Source organism: Acomys minous, assembly GCF_964271855.1.
Source record: "Acomys minous genome assembly, chromosome: 10".
NCBI classification, from domain to species: Eukaryota; Metazoa; Chordata; class Mammalia; order Rodentia; family Muridae; genus Acomys; species Acomys minous.
The window spans coordinates 100554817-100581411 of record NC_140491.1 but is presented as its reverse complement, the minus strand read 5'-3'; the positions used below and the strand labels follow the sequence as shown (position 1 = coordinate 100581411).

Genomic DNA, 26595 nt, shown 5'->3' with positions numbered 1-26595 from the left:
ATCAAGCCAGAAATAAAGGAAAAATCACTGGCGTTCAGAAGCCTCAGCTTCAAGTTAAGCACAGGAGATGCTGGTGCAGGATATCCTTGCCCAGGACTACAGGGGAAAAATCAAACCTGTATGGCTGCCTGGGCCAGCATCCAGGACCAGCTTTACAGATATGGGAAACACAGCAGCCAAATTTAGCTTAGAAATAGCACACATTGGAAACACAGACAAAGCGTTGTCTTTCCCTAAAACTGTCAACATCTTAAAGGGAGAAGGGATATTATTTTTATCCATGATGCAGCTTTCAGAATAGATGACAGAAGCAACAAAAACTCTAGCTGCAAAACAGGTACTAACACACAATTTTTTTTGCCTGCTTTCTGGAATAAAAAGAATGTTGACCATGTCAGGACATGGTTGGGACTACTATTCTATGTGCTGGCAGGTACCCGGCACCTTTCTTCAAAGGTCTGCTACACACTCTAGCCTGGAATTCAACTCCATAAGGTAGGTTGACCTAAAACTTATTGTAATCCTCCTGCCTCACCTCCTCAAATAGGATGACAGGAATAGCTCGTCATGCTTGCCATGGTTACATTTTGTTTCTTCTGCTTCTCCTTTAATAAGAATTAACATTGGACTGCCTGTATCCTCTTTTTCTGTGGCCTGGCAAGGCCTCCCCTGCCAGGGACAAGTGATCAGTGTGTGGGAGGAAGGAAGGAGGTGTAAGGGAAGGGAAGCATGGGATCAGAGGCAATGGGGGAGGGGCTACAATCAGGATATAAAGTGAACAAATTTATATAAAAAAAAGAGAGTTAACATTGGTCTTGGCTAGTGCCATAAGGCTGCTGCCAGAGTAAATTCAGACTATTAGAAGAAGAACAATTTTTTTTGGAAGAGCAAAGCATTTGAGAATTCATTTTTTTCTCCTTTTTCCTTTAACATTATTAGTCAGGTTTTTGCCCATAGCAATGAATGGAGGGTGGGTACCTAAAAACAAAAGTCATCTTCTGCAGTCCATATTTAAAATTTTCAGATGCAATTCCACATATACCAATTCTTAAAACATAGTTAGAATTCACACAATTACTAGTTTTTGAATACCATCTTTACCTAGGTTCACAGATACAGCAAGCCCTTGTTAGATTTATGGGAGTCCCATCTAAATGTATAGCAGATATCTTTAAAAGGAAGAAAGGGAAAAAAAACATGTTGGAGAATAAAAAATGGCTTAAGCCTCAGAAAAAAACATCGTTCTGTCCCCAAAAGGTGACCTTTGCCCTTCTCCAAATTTCTTAACAGGCTCATACTCATAAATGACATTTCCTTTTTAATTTTTTCTACTCCCATCCGAGCAAAATATACTGAAATAACTAAAAGCTAGAACCGATCCATAAAAGCAAAGCCTTGTCATTTGGAAATTATCAAAGAGCAAGGGATGACTCACACCTTTTTTTGAAAAGTTCAAGTCATGATCACAAACTGCAAACCAATTTCCTTCTGGTTTCTCATAAAAGAGAGCCAGGGAGGGAAATGGATGGAGTTCCATAAAGAAAATATTTTTTCAAACGGAAGACTTTGTAAGTTAGAATGTACAACAGATTTGGAATTAGAGCCATGCCTCTCTTTATGACCTTGCACAGCTTTTCTTCTGTTGGCACCAGTCAAAGCTAATGAAAACAATGGCTTTCCTGTTGCTGTTGCTGCGTTTGATGAGACCCCATCAGATCACTTAGTCAGGTTTCACATGGTCATTACGGATTAAACTAGAAGCAGATGGCTTTGTCTCATCTCTCATAACAGATCCCAGAGTTCTCTTAGGCTTCCTACTCACCTCTGTAATCACCATCTCACGTTTTCTTTTACCATGATCTCTGTCAGTACTAAAACTTATTAGATAATTAGCACAAACACTTCAGTAGATGAAAATGATGGCATTGTGCACTGTGCTATGGGGAATTCCAGGGAAATCCTGCTCTATATTTTATTTTTAAAACATGTTTGCTTGCATTCATCTATTGGTTTAGTCAAGGCCTCCTGACTTCATTATATGTGCTAGAAGATGGAGACATGAGCTGATGTGGGCATCACTCCTGTATTTTTCAGTATCCTGTAAGCTTTTTATGCCTATCTTTTCCTATTACCTTCTAAAGAGAATAAAACTTGTTTAAATGCTTTCTGAGACAGTGTTGACTAAAGGCTTCGACATAGATTTTTAACAAACTGTTTTAATTCTCATTCAGTACAGCATGTTTTCTAAATTTTACTATTTCTTATTTAATCTGTCAATTGTTTATTTTTAACATGTATTGGTTAGTTTTAAAAACCAGCCTTTTCTATGTATATTCTTGTACTTGGCCTCTAATTTAATCTATTGTAGTCAAATAATCTTTAAAATAGATCAAGACTTATTTTATAGGTAGGTTTTGATCTGTAGTAAAGGTTCTATTAAAAATAATTTGAATGGATAATGAATATGTGGTACATATACACAGTGGAAGCATATTCAGCTCTACAAAGGAAAAAATGTGATTTTCAGGTAAATGGATGGAAATAGAAAATATTAGGTTCCAAGAAGCAATTCAGATTTAGAAAAATAAATGCCACATGTTCTCTCTTATTTGTGGACCCTAGCTCCAAGTCTTCAGATGTGAGTATATGAACTGGAGTAACCATAGAAACTAGGAAAGTAAAAAGATATCGTTGTGAGGCAGGGAGGAAGAATTCTGGAGAAGCAGTTAGTAGGACACAGGTGCTATGAAGGAAGAAGTATAAAAAATGACGAAGAGAGTTTAAGTGAGAAGGGAAGAGGTAGGGAGGACAATACTGAGGATCAGAGAGGAGGAATAAATAACATAAGGGATATTTGGAAAAGCTATAGGAAAACATGCTATTTTATATTTTCTTAGATACACATACACACATCTCACACACACACACACACACACACACACACACACACACACACACGATGACATTGCTTCACTTAGGGTGATAATTATCCCTGCAGGAGCCTTAGATTAGCAAAATCTCAGCATCAGCCATGAGAATTTTTCTTTTGAGTTGTTTGTTGGTCAAGGGAGTCCAATAGGTTACGGCTGTAGCCATTGGTTGCTTCCTAGAATTTGAAAGTAAGACACTATTACTGAAGGCATAACACCCTTTGGGCACAGAACTTGGAGGAATCAAGCTGAAACTGACCTGAAAGCCTCCTGCCTAAGGACTAGCTCTCATGCAATCTGGTGATATGCAAGCTACTAAAAGGGGAAAAAAAGCAATCAGTTGTCCTACCAAGTTATAAAGCCTATAAAACACAATGGCCAACAATGATATGATATCTCCAAAGTTACAACAGTGGCCTTTGCTTATTTGGGATAATCATAGCCACATAATTGGACTCAATGCCCACTCAGGAAGGAGGGAATCTACTGCAGGAACTGAGCCAATGAATGATGGCTTGTGATGTCACTCAATTTACTAAGTCCACTTCCCCAATCCTGTGTAATTCCTAAATGCATTCTGTATGTTTATCATTTTCTTCACAGAAAGTGTGGCTCTCACTCCTCATCAAAGAAACTGCTTTTGGTAGTAGAAGACCATTACAGAAACCTACAACAAATCAAAATACAGAAAGCAAATATTATGGGAGCTTAACCCCAAGAGATCCCCAATGCAACCCCTAACAGCTAAGGCTCAGGGAACATTGAGAAAGAGGAATGGAAAGATTGCAAGAGCCAGAGGACCAAGATCTATGGTCTAGTGTCTCCAATATAAGAAGGAGAAGCTGTACCCAATAAATCTCAACCAAGTTTTGTCTAACCAAGACATACTTAATGACAACATCAGTTGACATGCCAGTGTTGTTGGGGGAATTCTCACAAAGCCCAACTCCTAGATGAAGAGCTACAGACAACTAATGGCTTCTGGGAGAGGAAAGAGAATTGGTCTTCTCCAGGCTCAGGTCCTCTAATAGGTTATCCAATCCCAAATAGTCATCCCAAACACATATACATGTAGGTACACTAAGTAGACTCAGTAGGCTATATAGATATAGATATATGCATATAAAACCATATATTAGCAATAGCAATGAAACAAAAAGAGGTGATGATTTTGAGAAGGTGTTAGGAGGGCCCAGAAAACATTAGAGGCAGGGAGAAGACTGGAAGCTATATATAGTATTCATGCATGAAATTTTCTAAACATAAAAATTAAAATAGCATAAACATTGTTGGAACAACCAACCATTTTCTGATTAGTTTTAAGTTACAGCCCATCAGACAGAATCCATAGCTAGGATCATTATTGGGCCTAGAACCTATGGCTAGATAGAGCATTTGGCCTTCTAGCAAAAAACGTACTAAAAATTATTTTTAAGGGTACATAGTATTACCCTGACTCCTAAGGACCTATCATTATACCCATAAATTAATACATCTCAGTCTTTTATAGAAAAACTGCAATTTGAAGTAGGTGGTGACTGACTGACATAGAGACCCATAGCTGAACAAAGTGCAGAGAAAAGACACTGAAGAATGCTTAGCCCTAAATGAGCTATTTACATTGCAACTCCCCCTCCCAAGGCTCAGTGATCTTTGTTGAAGAGAAATGGAAAGAGTGTAAGAGCCATCTGTAATGGGTGACTACAAGGAAACAGCATCTTTTGGACACATCAGGGCAGCTATATCTATGAATTCAAAGCATTTATGGTAGCATACACAAGACCTGTACATGCTTAAGCCAGACCAAATCTCAGCATGGAGAGAGGAGATGGGCATGAAGTCCCACCACTAATGATAACTGATAGCTATTAAAAAAATGGGACATCTGGGTATATGCCCAGGTGTGGTATATATCTGAGTCTTGAGGTAGAGCTATTCCCAATTTTCTGAGAAAGCTCCAGATTGATTTTCACAGTGCTTGTACAAGTTTGCACTCCCACCAGCAGTGGAAGAGTGTTCCCCTTATTCCACATCCTCACCAGCACGTATTGCCCCTTGAACTTTTGATCTTAGACATTCTGACACGTGTAGGATGGAATCTCAGAGTCATTTTGATTTGCATATTGCTGATGACTAAGGACATTAAACATTTCTTTAGGTGCTTCTCAGCCGTTAGAAATTCTTCTGTTGAGAATTCTCTGTTTAGCTCTGTATCCCATTTTAAAAATTGGGTTAATTGGTTTGTTGCCATTTAATTTGAGTTCTTTATATATATATATTGGATATTGGATATTTCTCAGATGTAGGGTTGGTGAAGATGTAGGTTTGGTGAAAATGGAGGGTTGGTGAAGACCTTTTGCCATTCTGTAGGCTGACAAAAGATGTTCCACCGTACCACAAAGACACTTACTCAACTTTGATCACAGCAGCTTTATTTGTAATAGCCAGAAACAGGAAAAAAATCTATATGTCCCACAGCCAAAAAATGGATAAAGAAAATGTGACACATATACACAATGGCATACTACTCAGCTATTAAAAACAAGGACATCATGAAATTGCAGGCAAATGGATGGGACTGGAAAATATCATCCTGAGTAGAGTAACCCTGACCCAGAAAGACACACATACTAAGTACTCACTTATAAGTGGATATTAGCCACAAAATACAGGATAACCATGCTACAATCCACTTATCCAAAGAAGCTAAGTAGCAAGGAGGGCCCAAGGAGGGATGCTTGGGTCTCACATGCAGAAGGGGAAATAAAACAGACATCCGAAGTAGATGGAGGGAAGTGAAAAAAAAAAGTTTGGCACTACTTGATAATGAAAAGTCATGAACTAGTTATATATGAAAAAAAAAAGTTAAAACAGTATTACACTGAGTGCAAAGAAACCAAGAAAAAAGAGTGTGTCATGGTACCATTCATGTGAAGGTTTTAAGCAGGAAAAATATGCGTCAGTGTCAGAGCCCAGTACTGTGGTTGAGCAGACGGCCATCTGTTTCAGTCTCCTGCTGGTCCCCTTTCTACTGGCACAGGGCACCTCTCAGGTACCTTCAGGTTGCTGTATCCATGTGACCAGTAGGAATTCAGCAAGCTTCTCTGATACAGATTCATACTTCAACAGGAAATAGCACTCAGTCGTGTCTTGAAAATAATTAGCTTTCAAATAGACTCCAACATACCATCTGCCTCCAAAGAACTCAAAACCTAGATAATTAGCGTTAGGGTGTCTCAGTGGTAGAATTCCTGCCTTACATGTGCCTGATCCTACGTTTGATCTCCTAGTTAAAATAGAAGTTAAAAAAAGAGCCAAATACTAACCCATCTAGTGAACTAGGTAGCCGCAAAATCATATAAAATGTACAGTAATACCGAATCCATTGATGGCATAAAGAAACACAAAACAAGGCCGCCTACAATTTTTTTAGTGACAGAATCAATAAGGCTTAATAATTTTCAAAATTTTTACAAAATTGAGATCTTCAATATGTAAATTATTTTATGTATCTGCCTGATTTTGTATACACTATTTTATTTATCATTTACTTTAGTCCTGAGGGATATATAACTCATTTTTTTTTTAGATTAAGAACCTGATATTTTTGCCAAACATGTCATGGCCACAGCAAGACGAGCTCTTATAGTTTGTCCCTCTCCACAACAACACGAAAGACTTATAGCTATATTGCTTTCTGCTTTAAAAAAGATTACAGGCACTGAGGGATGTGATAATTTATGTTGATCACAAACTTGATAGGATCTAGATGGACTAGGAGACAAACCACTGGGCATGGCTGTGAGGGAGCTTCTGTTGGGTTAATTGCGTGGGAAGAGTGATAATAAATGAGGGTGATACTACCCGTAGGCTAAGGTCCTAGACTTAACAAAGAGACAGAGGGCAGCTAAGCATCCTCAGTTATGTTTGCCTCCTGAATATGGATGCAATGGGACCAGCTGCTTCAAAGTCCTGTTGCCATGCCCACCCTGCACTGATAGATCATGAGCCAGAATAAATCCTCCTTTCTTTAAGTTACATTAGTCATATCCACCCCCTACCCCCACCAATACGAAAGGAAATTAATACAAAGGGATTCCCATGGTTTCTTGGCTGAGTTGGCACTTATACTGGGCTGTCAAAGCTGGCCTAGGTGAGAGAACATTGACATTGAAAGAAAAATTATAAGCAAACACAGCTTTCAGCAGAGTCTGGCTCTGGAGGCATATGGAGACAAGATGCATATTAATTGGATTGGGATAGTGGTGCAAATCGTAGATTTAGTCAGGAAAGAGTATAGCATAGTGGAAAGATGCCAAATAGGATACGGAAGGTTACTGACAATTTGCTGAAGCTTTTAGAAAATGAAATAATAAGAAGCATGAACTACAGAACACATGAAATATTATAACATTAATATCAAAGTGTATTTATGATTATGATAAAAAATGGATAAGTAGTGAATGGGCTACAAAGTGGTAAAGGGATAATGTGAAACAAACGTGTTCAGAAGGTTTTCCACTAAGGATGGAAAGCAAAACTCAGCCAAAGTGCACATTTCTCAGTGTAAGAGAGCCATGCTTTATTAAAGACAGAAATCAAGGACTTAATGAGAATAAACAATCCATGTAGAAAAGTGTTTAAGAGGAATTTTTGTCAAAATAAGGAGGGTTGAACGAGCTCAAGAGAAAAGACAATCCTTAAGCATAGAAAGCAAGAAGGCTAACTTTTGTGCATGAGGGGGAATGCCAAGGGGGTTGAAAAGTCAAAGGAGGCTGACCGAAGGTGAATACAAAGATGGCATCTGCATGCATCCTGACCTTTTCAATAACGTGATGTGCAGGACCCTGAATAAATAAGATAAAAGAAACAAGATAGAATTACAAATTCTGAAAAGAATAAAAAGGCCACTTGAGAACTGAAATTGTGTCCTTTGAAAGATAAGAGGGTGCCTTTAATGGCTGAGCTAGCTCTCCAGTTAGCTCAGTAAAGTCATAGGATCTACAGAATATGACACTTAAAGATGTGTTTTGTTATTCTAAAGATTGTCTGACAACAAGACAAGTTAACTCCTGGCAACATCCAACCTGCATCAAACAAAATGATGAGCATCAAAGAACCTCTTTATGGAACTGGCTTCAAACGTGACAAACAAGCCACTGGGAAAAATGTCCTTGTTTCTGCCACAGACAGAACTCTGCCTAAAAATGGACAAGTTTAGATACAGGCAGAGTCAACGGCCAAACTCTGTCAAGACAGGGTAAGCAACTTCTCAATAGTTCCTGCCTCACAAATATGTCTGTCAGATATATTGGGCCAGAAGGCTGAAGATGATGCTCCAACTTTATAGAGAGTGTTGGGGCAGTAAACTCCTTCAGTCCTTTCTTTCATTTTGGAAGCTGCTAACCGGCACTCTGGGATCACTCAGGTATTTAAATTTTATCCCTTCTCAAGTCTCTGATGGGCTTGAAGACCAGATAGTTTAAGCTTAGTAGGTTAGGGGTTAAGATGTTTTTAGATCAAGATAGCTGTTTTAATTTAATAGAGATGAAATATGATAGATATTAATTTCCATTCAGAAATTTAGACCCAACAAGATAGGAAAGATGTTTACTTCAAGTTTGCCAAATATAAAATGGCCAAATCACTATGAATATAACACTTATATAATTCCTGATTGTCTCATGGTTCTTCCTGCTGTATGCAGTTTATTTTACTTATGTGTAATAGATTAAATATATATGTTATAAAAGAAACATAATAATTTTTTTTCAAAAAAAGAAACAACAACAATAATACTGTTAATTCAAAAATAGGGCATTATTTTAATAAACATCAATTTAGGTAGCTATTCATACATGTTTGTATCTTTATTCATTGTGTCATTGGGTCATTGATTTTCTTACTGTCACATTGTTTGAATTCTGTACATATTTGCAGAATTAACCCCTTATGGATGCCTGGTTGGCAAAGGCTTTCTTTTTCTACAGGTTGTCTTTTCACTCGGTGGACCATTGGCCTTACCATGCAGAAGCTTTTTGGTCATTTGTAATCCTGTTCATCTGTTTTAAACTTCTTTCCTGCTGTGCTTAGCCATCATAGCCAAGTGGATCCTTACTCAGTCAGGTCCCTTGCAGGCTCTCCTGTATGATGTATTTTAGTAATTTTACTGTTCAAGTAAATCTGTTTTAATATATTTAGGGTCCCTTTCATCCCACTGCATGTAGATAACCTGTTTTTTAACTGTGGTTTGTTGAATGGATTGTCCTTTTCTATTTTGTGGCACTTTTACCAAAATTAGTTACAATAAACATGTGGACTTACTTCTGGTCTCTCTGTTCTGTTCCATTAGTCAATGTATCTGAGTTTATATCAGTATCATGATGCTTTGGTTACTGCAGTTTTATACTTTATTTGATTTTTTCTTTTATTGAAAATATATTTTTCATACACTGTATTTTATATAGTATATGAAATATATTCATACAATAATGGTTCTAGCTTTGCTATTTCTGTTCATGATTGCTTTGGTTATTTTGGTTTAGTGATTCCATATAATTCTAAAATTTAAAACTTTTTTATATAAAATATCATTGAAATAGTAATATAGATTGCACTGAATATTTATATTGCTTCTTGAAGGTTGGATATTTAAACATGTTAATTTTTCAAATCTATGAACCAGGCATATCTTCCTACATATGTGTGTCTTCAATATATCTTATCCATGTTTATAATTTCCATGGTAGTAATATTTCATCTCCCTCTTCATCTTTGTTCCTAAATATTTTACGTGATCTTAAAATATCGTTGTCAGGTGATTTTATCTTTGTCAGATAAACCATTGTTCATACATAATAATTGCTTATTTTCATATTCTAATTTGTTCATTATTAATTCTATAGTTGTTATGTAAATGTCATCTGAAGAATTTTCTACACATAAAATTGTATAATTCACAGAGACAGTTGATAACTTCCATTTTTTTCTTGTCCAATGAATTTGGCTAGGACTCCTAGTACTGTACTGAGTAGAAATTATACACATGGGAAACCTTGTCTCCTCTTTCCCAATTAAAATGTTTTGTTTTACATGTAGAATATCAAATCAAATATGAATTGTTGTCACCTCCCTAGATTTTCTATCCAGTGACCATCAAGCTGACATAGTATGTCCTTGAGGTAGAACTGCTGATGTAGTGTGTCCTTGGGGTAGAGGTGCCTCACTGGGAAGTTTAGTAAAACAAATGTTAAGGTTGGGTGTGGTAGCACATGCCTGTAATTCCAGCACTCAGGAGGCAGAGGCAAGTGGATCTCTGTGAGTCTGAAGGCAGCCTGATCTACAAAGTGAGTCCAGGACAGCCAAGGCTACACAGAGAGACCCTGTGTGCAAAAACATAAATAAATAAATAAATAAATAAATAAATAAATAAATAGAACAGATGTTCTGCTAGGCATGCAACTCTTCAGAGCATGATTCAAGCCAGCAGCACAGTAAAACTTATATTTAGATATTACTCAAATACAGTGGTGTGTGTGTGTGTGTGTGTGTGTGTGTGTTGTTGTTGTTGTTGTTGTTGTTCTTGTTCTTGCTTCACATGCCATAATATAGGCAGAAATAATGGTCTAAATGCAGGCAGAAGCAATAGAGATTATGGAGAGATGGTATATAGCACTCTTGAATAAAAACTAAAGTGTTTGTTGTGGAAGTTGCTGAAGAAACTGAAGATGACTCCAAGATTCTTATGCTCGGGGACTGAATAAAACAGAAACTTTCCCTGACATTCCTCACCTCATTACACATTTCTTCATTTAAAATTAGTAAGTCTGTTTGAATGTGTGCTCTCTCTCTTACACACACACACACACACACACACACACACACACACACACACACACACGACCACACACCCCACACAAAACAAAACAAAACAGAAATAGTATCAAGAAAGAAAGAAGTCTCACACCTTCCCATCAAGGCTCAACAAACATTATGGAAAAGGGGACAAAAAAAAAAAGTTTGGGAGGACTGGGCTAGAGCAGCATCTACTACACATGACAGAATTCATGTACAGAACATGCTCATATAAATCATGGATTCACAGCAGTTGTGGTTGACTACACAAAGTCGAGCCTTCAGCACTTTAGCCTTGAGTGGAAGAAGTTCACCAGCTCCTACACCTTGCTTAGGAACTATGGATGGTTGACAATTGCTAGCGGAGGTTCAGTCCCTCGGAGGTGTCGTCTCTAGTAAGATGACAATGCCTCAATGGATGGAGAGAGAGAGAGAGAGAGAGAGAGAGAGAGAGAGAGAGAGAGAGAGACAGAGAGACAGAGAGAGAGAGAGAGACAGAGAGAGAGACAGAGAGAGAGAGAGAGACAGAGAGAGAGAGAGAGAGAGAGAGAGAGAGAGAGGAGAGAAGAGAGAGAGAGAGAGAGAGAGAGAGAGAGAGAGAAAGAGACAGAGAGAGAGACAGAGAGAGAGAGAGACAGAGAGAGAGAGAGAGAAGTAAGAGAGGTAATAGACTCAGAGGGTTATAAAAATAAAGAATGTATGTGAAGTTGAGGAGGGGCTATAGGGGAGAGGACCTGGACTGGGGCTGAATATGATCAAAATAAATCACAAATGTGAATGAAATTCTTAGAGAATAAAATAAACCCATGTATTTAAAATATGTTATTTGCAAGCCGGGTGTTGTGGCGCACGCCTTTAATCCCAGCGCTCTGGAGGCAGAGGCAGGTGGATTGATGTGAGTTCGAGGCCAGCCTGGTCTACAAAGTGAGTCCAGACAGTCAAGGGTACACAGAGAAACCCTATCTCAAAAAAAAAAAAAAAACCCCAAACAAACAAAAAACCCCCCAAACCAAAATTGTGTTATTTTCAATAGTTAAGTCATAATGGAAAAGGTCAAATATATATTTATCAAAGAGACTGCTAAACTACAGGGCTAAAGCCAAATCTTTGCCAATGTAACTAAATAATAACAGGAAAATGTTTCTCCAAACTTTGTATACAATAAAGGTACGTTGATTAATCGATTCATTGCGGTTTGCACTGCAGGACATCATACACAAGGCTTTGGGCATACCAACTAAACACTGAAATACACCTCCAGTTTTATATATATATGTTAATATACATATATATATTTGAGAAAATGTTGGGTATGTAAATAATTATTATTTTATCTTACATAGTGGTAGCTAATAAATATTGTTTTATTCATGGTCCTCATAATTTTTAAAGATAAAATAACAAGCACAAAATAATGTATGTGTATGCATTATAAATAACTAGGAAAAAAACAGAGGGAAGAAAAAGAGTGGTTATTAAAAGCCATAAGACTAATCAAAAAATGAGAAAAAAATCAGGACTAAAAGTAGAAACAATAAAAAAATTACCAGACAAGAAACCAAATATACCAACCAGTTATAATAAATTGTGAATTGTTTGATTCACATTAACTAAGAAAAAGCACCAAATTAGATCATAATGTAAGAGATGAACAGATGCTGTTTATTTAAAAGAAGCATGGAACAAGTTGCCAAAGTTAAAAATAATATGAGAGCAAAACTATTTCAGGCAAATATAAACAAAAAATGTAGGTTTTTCAAAGTATTTGAGACAAAATCTGTATCAAGGAATAAGAAAGTTTCATGTATGCATAATTTTATATCATAATGATAAATTTGGATAAAAGTATCCACAAATTCACAAAATTAGTAGCAGCAGTTCATTATACAAAACTACTAGAAATTATATACAATTGTAAGATGTATGACTTCCTCTTTTTCAGTTTTTGAGAGATACATTCTACAAGCGGGCTGCAAGTATTAGAGATATGACTACATGAGAATGAATCAAACAGTACTATACAGTAAACATTATTTTATAATTAATTTATCAAACTGATCAGTTACAAAAAACAAGACAATAAAAATCCAAGACCTACAGATTACATCTCTTCCCCTCTCTTTAAAAAGATTTTTAAAAATTTTCTGAGATAAAGGTATGCATGCCTGTAGATGCTTCCTTTCCAGCTCTTTCTTTTTTTTTAAATTTTTCCCATTTTTTATGTTTTATTAATTTATTCATATTATATCTCAATGGTTATCCCATCCCTTATATCCTCCCATTCCTCCTTCCCTCCCATTTCCCCCTTACTCCCCTCATCTATCTGTTCCTGAGGGGGATTTCCTCCCCCCTGTATATGCTATCCTGCTAGCCTGCTATCCTTCCTCTGAGTGCTACCAGGCCTCCCCATCCAGGGGACGTGGTCAAATATGGGGAACCAGAGTTCCAGCTCTTTCTAAACTCTGGCTGGCTGGTTCAACTCAGCCATTTTGGCTCAAACTCTTCTTCAAGCTGACTGATTCAATCTGACTTCTCTCAGCTTTTGACTGAATTGCTGTGCTTGGAAAAACTGCTTCTGAACTCCATGAGCTGAACTGCACTGAATGCACGAACTGGACCGAACCAAACTCAACTGCCATCAACTGAACTTTCCTCCCGAACCCTACTGTACTGTCTCCACGTACTCCTGCTGTGTGCTCTACTCTCTAATTTGCCTTGCACAGATCTTTAGTAGCTTTTCTTCCTATCTGTACTTGAGACAGGTGGGCATATCCTACCTTTGACTCATTCTGTCAAGTCTTTCTCTGATTTGATTAGACCTTTTTTTTTTTTTTTAACCTTACAGGTCTTTTGTTTATATATGACGATTTCTGATTTTGGTTTAATGAATTTTCTATGTGTATTAATCTGTTTGCATTTGCATCTGTGTACATTTCTTCTGCTTTTTTGTTGGCTCCCTTTTTCCTGTTTTCTTTGTCCTATTTTGGTTTGTACGTTTTATTTTATCTTATTATTTTTTTAAGTGCATGTTTATTTTCTAATGAAAGGATTTGAGTGAGTGGGGGTCTGGAGAGGATTTTTGGAAGGAGTTGGGGAAGAGGAAATGGTAATCAGAATCTATTTAAAAATAATATTCTAAAATAAAGCATTCAAATACAAAAATTGTCAGTAATTTTATCTTTTTTCTTTGGTTTTTTTTTTTTTTTTGGTTTTTGTTTTTGTTTTTTCGAGACAGGGTTTCTCTGTGTATCCTTGGCTGTCCTGGACTCCCTTTGTAGACCAGGCTGGCCTCGAACTCACAGCGATCCGCCTACCTCTACCTCCCGAGTGCTGGGATTAAAGGCGTGCGCCACCACTGCCCGGCATCAGTAATTTTATCTTAATTGCATAATTAATGGGTTTTTAAGATTAAAAAATCAAATTCTATAAGAACAGTATGCATTTTCATGGAAATAATTGATGAATAAAATGAATTGATTAGCTTTAATCAATTTGTAATTTTTAAATGATATATAGCTTTTGATCCTCAGTATGTCATACATTTTGACCAATGGAAATGATCACAAAGAATAAATGCACTTTTCAGCTAATATTTATGATATATTTAAATCACTAAATGTTTACATTTTGAAGAAAATGCTATCCTGCCTCTTTCTATTTATCGCAACACTTAATAATACCCTGAAGTGTCTAGGTAATGCAGAAGTTGTGCACAGACTATTTCTAAATCAAGATTTTTGTGTTTTATTTTCTGTGAGCTTCATGGCCTTGCCTTGCTTTTATTCATCACTTAGAATTTTTCCTTAGATTTTGTTTGCAGAGATTATACAGGCATCAAAACACGATTCTTCCTGGGGTAGGACTTTTAAAAGTAATTTTTTGGTAGCATACAAAACACTGGGCACCACTGTGACACACTTTTTGCCCTTTTATTCTTTCTTTCCTCTCCTATTCATCTTCTTCCTCCTCCTCTTTATCCTCTGTAGACTCCCTCTCTCCTCCACACTCTCAGTTTTTCTTCTCTTGCATCATAGAGCATAAAATAAGAGATAAAACGTGCATTGTTTGTCTTTATGACTCTAGCATGTTCCAACTATCATAATGAGCCAGGTTTCACCCTTTTCCCAGTGAATGATATAGTTTCATTAATTTTTAATCCATATTTTTGTTTTATTTTGGAGGAACTGCTACTGCACTTTTTCAGAGAGAACGATAAAGGAAAGCAAAAGTAAATCTCCAAGACAGACATGTCTGAAACGTAGAGTAAATGCTCTTTCTTTTTGTTGCTCATTTTGAATGCTGGCGCTATATTTCCAAGTGTCAGGATTCAGAGGAAATGTTATGCCTTTTATGATTTCTAGGATAGGAGGATGCCACATTTTTTTTTTAGCCATTCATCTTTTGATGACTTCTGGGCTACTTCATACCTTACGTGTTGTTCCTTTTTATTGTGATTGATTAGTGTTTTGCCTCCATGTATGTCTGTGTGAGGGTGTCAGATCCCCTGGAACTGCCATTATACACAGTTGTAAGTTGTCGTTGGGTGCTGGGAATTGAACTTGTATCCATTGGAAGCACAGTCAATGTTCTTAACCACTCAGCCATCTCTCCAGCCCCAGCATATCTTAGATGTTGTGAATAGTGTTGAAATAAACGTGGATGTGTAAGAATCTCTGTGGGTTACTGACTTAGATACTTCAGGTATAGACACAGGAAAACTGTAGCTGGGTCCATGGTACTTTTCTTGTTACTCCTTTGTGTTCATCTTTAGAAAAATGATGATTCATTTGCTACAAAGTCTAACAAAGTCTAAGCCCAGTCTCTCTCTCTCTCTCTCTCTCTCTCTCTCTCTCTCTCTCTCTCTCTCTCTCTCTCTCTCTCTCCTCTGTTTTGCCTAGAAAACAGTCTTTCTAATCTGAAAGACTACTCAGTTATATAACTTCTAATTTCTTTGTATCTTTTAATCTTAACTGTGGCCGTTGTAATACCTAACTACCAGGATCATTGTGACAACCAAATAATTGCAGAGTTTTAAATACAGGACTATCTATCAGTAAATGCTTCATAAACTGTTAGCTATTTGACCAATATAATTACTGGCAGAAACTATATGACATGTCTAAAAGGGAGAATTTAATCAAAAGGATTAAAGCAATGATAAAAAAGATTCTTGCTTGCCATGTACTAGCATAAAGGACAATGTGTAAAGTACGGGGCAACCTGGCTACCACCATAGGAACAAGAGGAAGGAGTAGTTACTAGAATCCAGAAGAAGCCAGTCCTGCCACTTGGCAGAACTATGGACTCTGTGCTCCACTGACACACTCAAGTGACAGAGATCAGGGAGAGGGTTGCCCTAGTTTGGCTCTAGAAAGGACAGCTTTCCTGTTCAAGGTACAAGAGATCTTCACCAAAATGCACTATCCTCCACCATGTTCCATTGGTTCTTACCACAAGTATATTGGAATATTTCAAATATTCTCCTGTTTACAGATCATTTATGATTCAAACCTTAGCAGCTAGTGCATTGCTTCTGTTTGTTTCATTTGATTTTGCATTCAGTGGTCAAGAATCTATTTGTCACTTGTAAAGAACACTGGGTCCTGAACATTTTCCCTGATTTCAAGAAACATTGTCACTGAAACTAACACAACATGTCCTAGAACTTGATAAACTACTCATATGTTATGGAATGGTCATAGTAATACAATGTATTTTGTTATGGAATGGTCATAATAGTACAATGTATTTTGTTTAGTTTTAAAAGCACGTTTTGTGTCTTTTACAACTTTTTTTCTGTGGTTTTGAACACTGAGAGGAAATCTTTGACAGAGCCATCAAATGTAAAAAAATTAGAGAAAGCAGAGTGGTGGAAGAGGCCACTGACTAGATAAGTGAGGTGTGGTCTAAACTCTGCAATTAAAGATTCAAAATAATGCCAAAATCCACAGTCTTTGCAGACAATATGCCAAAAGAATATTGCAATCTACATTTCATTCCTCCTATGGAAGTTTAGGTTGCTATTTTGATGGAAGAAGATATGGGTAGTATATGTATATGGTACGTGTGTGTGTGTGTGTGTGTGTGTGTGTGTGTGGTTAATTCTATTACTTAATGCACTTGCTTTGTTTTTTGTTTTGTTTTGTTTGTTTTTAATTGTACACAAACTAGAACCTTTACTAAGAAGGAATCCCAAGTGAGAAAATCTTTCCATCAGACTGAATGTAGGCAACTCCATGAGGCATTTTTATGATTAAAGTTTGATGTGTTACAGCACACATGAGTGGTAACACGCTTGGGCAGATGATCCTGGATTGTATAAAAAAGCAGGCTGAGCAAGGCATGGGGAGCGAGGCAGTAAACCGCATTCCTCCATGGTTTCCACTTTACTTCTTGTCCTCATGCTCCCCCTTTGAGTTCCTGCCTGGACTTTACCCTCAGTGGACTCTAACCCAGCATATGTAAAGCCAAACAAACCCTTTTCTTCCCAAATTGCTTTTGATAATTGCCTTTTTTTTAATCACTCAAAACAATAGAAACTGAACTAAGACACTGAGTATAAAAATCACTCTGTTACGGACTCAGAAAATTCCTGGAAGCATATGCACACTCAAGATACAGACATAGAATATGAAAATTAGAATAGTTTTTCCTCTGACTATTTTATATGTAGTATACTTGTTTCACTGTACAAATGAACAGAAATAAACTGAAAATAAAATCAAATTGAAAGGCTATTAAACTATTAAAAGCATATCCATTATAAGAAACTATGACTTATTTTGGTAAGCTACTAGAAGCAGGACATATTTACATTGTACAAACAGGACGTTTCAAATGGTATCTGGACCGAGGCTCCTAAAGATGCAGCTCCACAGCCACACACAGATGCTCTCCCGTGGAAGTCAGCTGCGATGTTAATCTTTATTGTCATCTTGACCTAACTGAGCAATACCTATGAGGCCAGTGAAGCATACCTCACTGTGTCTGTGAGAGTGCTGCCAGAGTCAAACAGATAATGGGGGGGTCTGACCTAATGAGTTATTTAATCCACTGATGAATTAAAGATTTGAAAGGACTAGTCTTTTCAAAGGGAAGGCCCGGCTTCCTGGGGAGTGTCCCTGGGGAGTGTCTTTGGCAGTTAGATCTTGTCCCACTGCTAGCATGCTCCTGTACTGCTCTGGTCCCTGGTGGCTATGGATTGGATATGGCTCTACCACAACTCCCCTGTTGCCATAGGCAGAAACCTCGACACTCTAAGTTGGAAGAACTCTTTCCTGCTTTTAAGTTGTTTATGTTAGGTGTTCTTCACAGCCATCCGAATGCCAACTGACACAGCGGTGTGTGTCTCGGTTCTTGGTACGTTAGTTAGAAACATGAAGCACATTATCTGCCACACTAATGTTCAAATGATCATTTGAGAGATGGTAACCCAGGTGCGCAGATGTCTAATCCATATTATAATAAGTACAGAGTTAGGTGAGGGTGATGGATGCTTATTTTGCTCATAACAGAGAACCTTATAAAGAAAGTTGTGTTTGAGTTTCATATAATTAAGAGATTAGTTTATTTATACTTTCTGTTACAAAAACTTCACATGGACACTTTGAGGTTTATAAGGTACAGAAATATATTCAATGGACACTTTGAAGTATATGTTTATATGGAAAGTGTTAAATTTTCTGAGGTTGGAGAGTAAAATGCACAAGGCAGAGTACTTAAATTTGACCCCAAACATTTGGCTCTGTTTCAAAAATAATCAAAACAAGATTTAAAAATTAGAGATATCCTTGCCTCTTAAATTCTCTGTAAGTTTAAGAAATTAAATTTACAAATTGCCATATTATTGGCAATCAATAATAATATTATCTTCACAACAAAGATCTTAATGAAAGTATTAATAGAATTATACTGAGATATTTCACCTTTGAGTTGTAAGGAAGGATAACATTGTTGTATTCCTGTTACAGAGAGCAAAGAAAACGCATCTACTTTTCCATCTTAATAATATTTTATCCGATGCTCTTAATTCAAGTGACCTTTTCCTACATTAGAACAATATTTCAGTAAGCACCACTCTATTGTCAATGAGAATCAGTTTTATCCGCAAAATGTAAATAAAACTTTGAGATTCTGAGGTCAAAATAATATGCAGTTACATTATTAAGGATTTAATTTTCCTTCATCGGCATTATGAGTGACTTTCATTTATGAATTCTTAAATATCAGGATTCATCACTAGGCCAAAATCAGCAAATATTTTTTCATAAATTCTACTTTTATTGTATTAAAATTTGGAGAAGAAAACACAAACATGTATTTTAGAGATAATAGGCATGCATGTGGAAAAGGCATTTGCAAATTTATATTGACAGCATTTAAATACAGGGTCTGTATATAAAACTTTTGGGAGTTGGTATACATATATGTATATATATATGTGTATGTATATATAAATGAGTATATATATACACATATACACAATTGCTTTCCTTTGAAATATGTATATACACACATACAAATACATATATGTAAAATTACTTTCCTCTGAAATATATATGTGTGTGTGTGTGTACATTCCTTTGAAAAAACTCACCTGAAAGTATTGTTGATATTTAAAGCACATCGAATAAAAAATACTTATGATTGATGCAACAACGTGATGACCATCAGGAAAAGTAACAGGCCTTTTGATTTTCAGCTGGTAGAATATGAACATGGTCAGCGGTTGATAGAGAAGGTGCTGAAGCCTTTTTTACAGAGGGTTTTCAATGGGAATTTTAGATTAATTGCAGATGACTTCTTTCCTTTTTTTTAAAATTAATTTATTCTTGTTACATCTCAATGGTTATCCCATCCCTTGTATCCTCCCATTCTTCCCTCTCTCCCATTTTCCCCCTATTCCCCTCCCCTATGACTATTCCTGAGGGGGATAACTTCCCCCTGTATATGCTCATAGGGTATCAAGTCTCTTCTTGGTAACCTGCTGTCCTTCCTCTGAGTGCCACCAGGTCTCCCCCTCCAGGGGACATGGTCAAATGTGAGACACCAGAGTACGTGAGAAAGTCATATCCCACTCTCCACTCAACTGTGGAGAATGTTCTGACCATTGGCTAGAGCTGGGTAGGGGTTTAAAGTTTACCGCCTGTATTGTCCTCAGATTTGGGCCCAGGGTCCCGCTCAAACTGCAGATGACTTTTAGTAGGTTTTCTTGGAACAAGTTGGAGACTGTTATTTTGAGATGACCTATCTTAAAGTTATAAGTTTATAAAATAGATTTTGACGCAGGTGAATAACAACAAAAGCAAACAACTGGACCCTTTAAAGGCCCATCAAGCTGTGAAATGATCATTGAGGTTGGCTCTGTGACTAATGCTTATGTCAGAGCTTCCAGGTACAAGCATTTCAAATAATCAACTACCTGTATTTGACAGATGTTAGTGGGATAAAATCTCAGTTAGTCTGTCTGTTTCTAACAGTGAGGTGTCCATCCGTGCATTCAAAACTTCCCATGCTATTCTTGTAAGAAGACAGTCAGTCCTATCAAACTTGAGATTATTACAGGGATATAAACTGTGTAGACGGCTATAAAAGCCTAAATTTATTAAGAAATAGTTTAGAAACCACATACGCAACTTGAATTATACTTATTTTTATTAACTAGGTAACAGAGATCAAGATACTGTTAGTAGGAAGAGTTATATAAAAATATGTATATGTAAGTGAGGTACTTGTGAAGATGTCTAGGATATCCTCAGGAGAATAAGACAAGAGGGAGAATAGAGAACAATGAGACACTGACGAACCCTCTGCCTCTACTGTGCTGCCCAGGATGAGCCCTGAGGGAAGGAAAGCCATCAATTACCAGACTGATCATACCTGCCACCTTCTGACCTCTTTGCTTGGAACACAAAGAATACAGTGAGATCTGGTGTCCAGATGCCATGACTTTATCCATCCAGTACTAAATTAAACCAAGTTTGGCTGAACTGGGAGAACAGCTCCAATATGAAGGATGAAATTCTTTATCAACATCTTCAAGGCATTACTTTTCCATTCTGTGACTGACATGAGATCAGCTCTCTAAGAAGGAGCACAGAGAATTCTGGCCAATGCCAACAGAAAGAACAGAGGAGCTCTGACAGGAAGCTTCATAGATGTTAGTAAAGGAAATTTGGGAATATGCAAACTCTCTTTTCTCTTTACACACCTCCTGGTGAAAGTGCCAATGAAATGAGAGCATTTAGATCTAGGGGAAGAGAATAGGGCGAAAGTGGGAGGGAGGGAGGAACACGGGAGGATAAAAGTGAAGGGATAACAACTGAGTTGTAATCTGAATAAATTAATTAAATAAAAACAAAACAAGACAAAAACAAAAACCAACAACAACAAAAAAAGAGAAAGAACTTGAACAACCCACTCAGAAGCTGGAAAAGTATCCCAGAGTGCTGATACGTTGTGTTGATAACTTTTCTTTTGCTGTGATAAAACATCATGGCCAAAGAAACTTATAAAAAGGAATATTTTTATTGGGTTTATGGCTCTAAAGGGATAAGAGTCAATCATGACATCAAGAGGTAAGCATGGCAGCAGTGCCAAAAGCTACAAGCTCACACCTTTAACTGCACATATGAAAAAGAGAGGGTGAACTGGAGAGGCGAGTCTTAAATTCTTAAAGCCTGCCCCCAGGAACACATTTCCTCCAACAAGGCTGTACCTCGTAAACTTCCACAAGTAACAGCACCAACTGGGGAACACATGTTCAAACCTCTGAGCCTATGGCAGATAACCAATTCAAACCACTACCTGTGTACATGTTAACGTAAAGGAGCAATCAAAAGCAAGTTTTATGTGGTGTTTGTTTTGAGAGTATGATGATGGAAATGTGTGTGACGGGCTTGCTCTAAAGCAGTGTTATTAATCGTTCATTAAAGGATTAATGTGACCAAACTGTGCTCTGCAGGGAAGTGTTTTGCTGCTGAGGATTAATTACTCCTTCAAGAAAGTCCATATGCTACATATGGTCCTTTCTAAGGAGTTAAATAAATTTAAAGATAACGCATATTTTATCTTACGTACAAGGACTCAACTTGTATCTAAGAACAAGCTACTCAATGACTTGCACAGCATCCTTTTGAAGTGTCTCCCATCTGTTCTGCTTTTGTAGGTTTTTTAAAAAAAATGTTTCTTTTTATTTTATGTATATGAGTAGTTTTGCCTGTATGTTTGTCTGAACATCATGTGTGCTCAGTGCCCACCGAGACCAGAAGAATGTGGTTGATCTCCTGGAACTGGACTTAGAGATTGTTTTGAGTTGCCATGTGGGTTCTGGGAGTATAACCTAGGTCCTCGGGAAGAACAGCCAATGCCCCTAAATGCTGAACAGTTTCTCTAGCCTTTTGGCCCCATGTTCTAAACAGATATTGAACCTATCTCTTCCTGTCTCTTCTAACACCATAATAGTGGTTTCTATCCCCAATTCTTCTCTAATGATTTAGAGACTTGACTTTCTCTGATCCTAACTGAAAAGAAAATTTCCTCAAGGATACCTTCCTCTGCATGCCGTAGAACAACACCTTAAGTTTGCCTTGTCAGTTTCTTGATACTTAAGCAGACTTCTCAAGGGTCCCATTCGTCCGTTAGACCCCAGAGCACCAAGCCACTTGTCACTGTCAGTTTACTAATGTCCTAAAGTCCACCTAAGACTTACTAGTCAGAACCAAGTCCACTGTGTCCGTACTTCTGCCTTGCCAATCAGCTACTCTCAGGGTTCCCCGCTGTTTCTGATTCTTGTTCAGAAATACAGTTTATGTACTTTGACCCTTACCATACTGATAATCGTCTAAGCTCTCTCATCACTCCCTATAATGATGCCCTTTCTGGATTTCCTTTACTCTCCAAACCTGAGGGTCACAACCCATTTAGTTAGCTGCATTTCTGTTGCCTGTGAATTTGCATTTAGGTGAGAGTTCCATGATCCGTGTGACATCACACAGACTCATAAGTTCAGCCATAGCATGTAATCATTGGCTAGACATCAAGTGAGCATGCTTAAGTATGTTGACTGCTTAACACTGAAAACCAAATTTCTCACTTTAGTGTTAGTAGCCCAGAGGAAAATGGCTGCAAAAATAAATAAGCAAACAGAATGCTATAATCATATTGGATTATTGTTTGTTTTCCTGTTAAATCAGTATTTAATTCCCTTCCATATGCTTACCTTACCTCTGTGCCTAAAATGACCAAATCTATATTGTTGTTAATTTATATTCATCTTCTTTCTCAAACTTCTAATTTTTATATCTCCTTTAAATTTATTTTTTTCCTGAGATTTCTGTCATCATAAGCTCTGAATCCAAGCTGTTACATGGTGCCTAGCATAAAATGGGCCATCGCATTCTAGTCCCATCCGCTTTCCCATATTTTGTTGTTTATAATATTTTAAGCAAGGACAGTATCTGCACATTTATATCTCCACTTAATAATTTTTAAGCTTTTTTATGTGTATGTGTGTATCAGTGTGTGGGTAAGGGTTTGTGTGATGGTATGATGTGTGGGTGGGTAGGTGGGTGTCCCACAGAGGGAAAGTGTCATATCCTCTGGAGCAAATTTCTTTTCTTTCTTCAAAGATTTGTTTTAGTTTTAAATTACATGTATGAGTATGCCATGTGAATTTAGTATCCAGTGGGGTCTGAAGAGGGTGTTGGATCTTCTGGAGCTGCAGTTGTAGAAGACTGTTAGCCTCCCAGAGTGGGTGCTAAGAACTGAACACAAGTCCCTCTGCAAGAACAGTACTCACTGTTAGCCACTGAGACATCTCCTCAGTCCCTGTAGTGATTTTTCAACCCATACCACAAGCCATTCTTGGGTAAAGACATGGTATCCCACAAATATTAATGTAGAAACAACACGTGCTAGATCCCTTCTTTTCTCCAGATACCAAAGAAGTAGTATAAAATCGGGACCCAGTACCATCTAATTATTCACAGTTACAGGCTATTTGACAGGATAGAAGAAATCAAATAACGAGCATCTATAAGGCTGCCCATGTCATTCATGAGCACAAGGTAGACAGTATCCCTAATCTAAAGTGAAAACACAAAATTCAGGCATCCAGTTACCATAACTGTTTACTTTATCTGTTTTCTTGTGGCTTTTTTTTGTAAAGACCCCTGAGAAAATTTAGCCCCGTGTATGACAATCCACAGAGCAGTGCACAATGTAAGGAACTATGTACAGAATTTACCAAGTTAATATTCCCCAGAGTCAACATCAGCACACCTGGAATATGCCACTTGAATATGTTCACAGTGGAGGTAATTACTGTAGGAGATACTGGAAAGTAGTCTTACCTGCTGTTTTTAATTTGACATAGACTCTGAGGGAAACAACCCACCTTATGTAAAACCCATGTAACCTCGCAGTCACTGTTGCTCTTCTCTAAATGGAAGATGGATACATGCCAAGCAAAAATCTGTGGCTCTAAAAATCATCCTATGTATTGAACTATGTGCAACTGAAAACTCTTCATAGATTCTACATATTCATTTTTTTCAGTATTCTTAAACATCCAAGAAAAGCCACAGCTCTCACAACCTCAGACATAGCACAACTACCTTTTTATAGGAGAATGATGACTGAGATAGAAACATCCCGAACGCATGCACCCCCACTGACACACACACACACACACACACACACACACACACACCACGTTTTTCCTCAAGAGAGAGTGAAGCAATTGACAATCTTACAAAAATATTTTTATATATTTTAAATATTTATTTAAATCAAGCCAAACATTGAGCCAAATTATAACTAATGATTACTTTTTTTAATATGACATTTCTATATTTTGTTTTCTGATTATACTGACACTCACGAGAAGAACCTTTATGGGAGATCGTAAGAATCAGGAGAAAAAAAAAAAGAAGGTTTTTGCATGGCATTTCCACCTCCTGAGTCATTCCACTCTTTAGCACAGCTAACATCACATGACCTAAAATTCGTTTAAAATGTGAACACTTTCCACAATATGAACTATTCTACATGCTCACCCTCCTTTTTTCACAAATAAAGATAATCTATTTTCCCCAGCAATTAATTAGTTTTCGTAGTTGTCCTCATACAGAGGGAAGGGGGAGTTCAATACTGTCACTCGGAGTCTATTAAAGACATTACATCAATCTTCACTTCTGGGATAGAAGTGACATACATACCATTCTAAATGGTTAAAATCAAACACAAAGAATCCCAACATCATAGCAGCAGCAATTGTTCAAAATGCCTTGGGCCTCAGGATGATGTTGTGCCTCTGAGGCTGTGATGAGAAGGCTCAGCCGTGGGCTCTGTCAGAGCCACTGCCATGTTAATCTGCTTCATTACATCTCTACGATTTGTTCAACGCATTAGGCATCAATATTTCCCTTGTGAGAAGAAGAAGGCCCATCTCTCACTCTGAAAGCTTTATCTCTCAAAGTTAAACAGATACAGGCACAGGCGTGAAAGGCTGACAAGCCGAAGAAACATTAAAATACAACATGGCACAGCCAGTGGTCATTTTAGCATAGGAAGGTTTTTAAATGCAGAACAGACAGGATTAGAGTCTTTGAACCTTTTGGGTCTGAATACAACATTACAAAACACATCTTATTTTAAATTCCATCATTTGGCAGAATAGCTATTCACAGATGCGACAAAAATAGAATCATGCTTGCTTACCTGAAATAAAGGGAACGGTAATCATAGCACAGAATCCATGTGCGTGTTGCATATAACAGTCTCCAAGGCAGGGCTCTAGAATTCAGCCTACAGCACAAAGTAAAACCTCTCAAGTGCGATATCCTTATGAAAAATGAAAAGAAAAGGCAGGGCAATCACTGCATCCTCTCTGCTTCTGCCTTAGCTCTCTGTTCTGACACTCACTCGCTCGATGGTACCCACTGTCTGTTAGAAAACAGCATGCTAAATTAAAATAAATAAATAAATAAATATAAGAAGGGAGCATCTTGCATGACAGCTCCATCTTCTGGCCACAAATGGAATCACTGAGATTCAAGTTTCTTTAGCAAAGCAACATTCAAAATATAAGATGACATGGGGTATAGTTCAGAACTCTAACGTATTCATATTCAACTACCTTAATTAGTTACGAATTAACATTTTAAAATCATTATACTTTGAACTTAAACAATTATAGTACAACTTTTGAAGCTTGATTTGTTTTTTGTTATGTTTAAATGAAATCTATTTTTTCAAAACTTTACTAAAAATTGCTATGTGAAAATAATTAGATGGCTTCAAATGTGGCAACGAAGCCACTGGGCAAAATGTCCTGATTTCTACCACAGACAGATTTCTGCCTAAAAAGGGGCAAGCTTGGATGCAGGCAGAGTCGACAGCCAAACTCTGTCAAGCAGGGTAAGCAAGTCCTGAATAGTTCCTGCCTCACAAAAATGTCTGTCAGATATATTGGGCCAGAAGGTTGAAGATGCTTCAACGTTATATAGAGTTTTGGGTGACTGTTCAGGCAGCAAAATGTCTCTGTCATCTTCTCATTTTGAAAACTACTAACACTCCCAGCACACTCAGGTAATCAAGTTTATTCCTTCTCAAGTCTCTGATTGAGTTGAAGACCAGGTAGCTTAGTTTTATAATGAAGCTTAGTTGTTTAGGAGTTAAGATGTTTTTAAGTCTAGATAGATGTTTTAAGTTGATAATGACAAGATGTGATGGAGATTGAGTTACATTCAGAATTTTAGAAGCACCAAGATGTTATCTTCAAGGCTGTCAAACACAAATAGCCAAAACA

At 37.3% G+C, this 26595-nt stretch overlaps 1 protein-coding gene across 2 annotated transcripts in view; it reads right to left on the bottom strand.

Annotated features, from left to right (window-relative positions):
* Positions 1 to 25736, bottom strand: part of LOC311607891 (sodium channel protein type 2 subunit alpha) — a 123911-nt gene extending 98175 nt beyond the window's left edge. Inside the window, exon 1 of one of the 2 annotated variants that reach the window (XM_084800063.1) lies at positions 25506 to 25736. The gene's annotated coding sequence lies outside the window, so the exon portion shown is untranslated. The remainder of the gene's footprint in view (positions 1 to 25505) is intronic. The other variant, XM_084800065.1, reaches the window with a different exon arrangement.
* Positions 25737 to 26595: the final 859 nt, after the last annotated feature.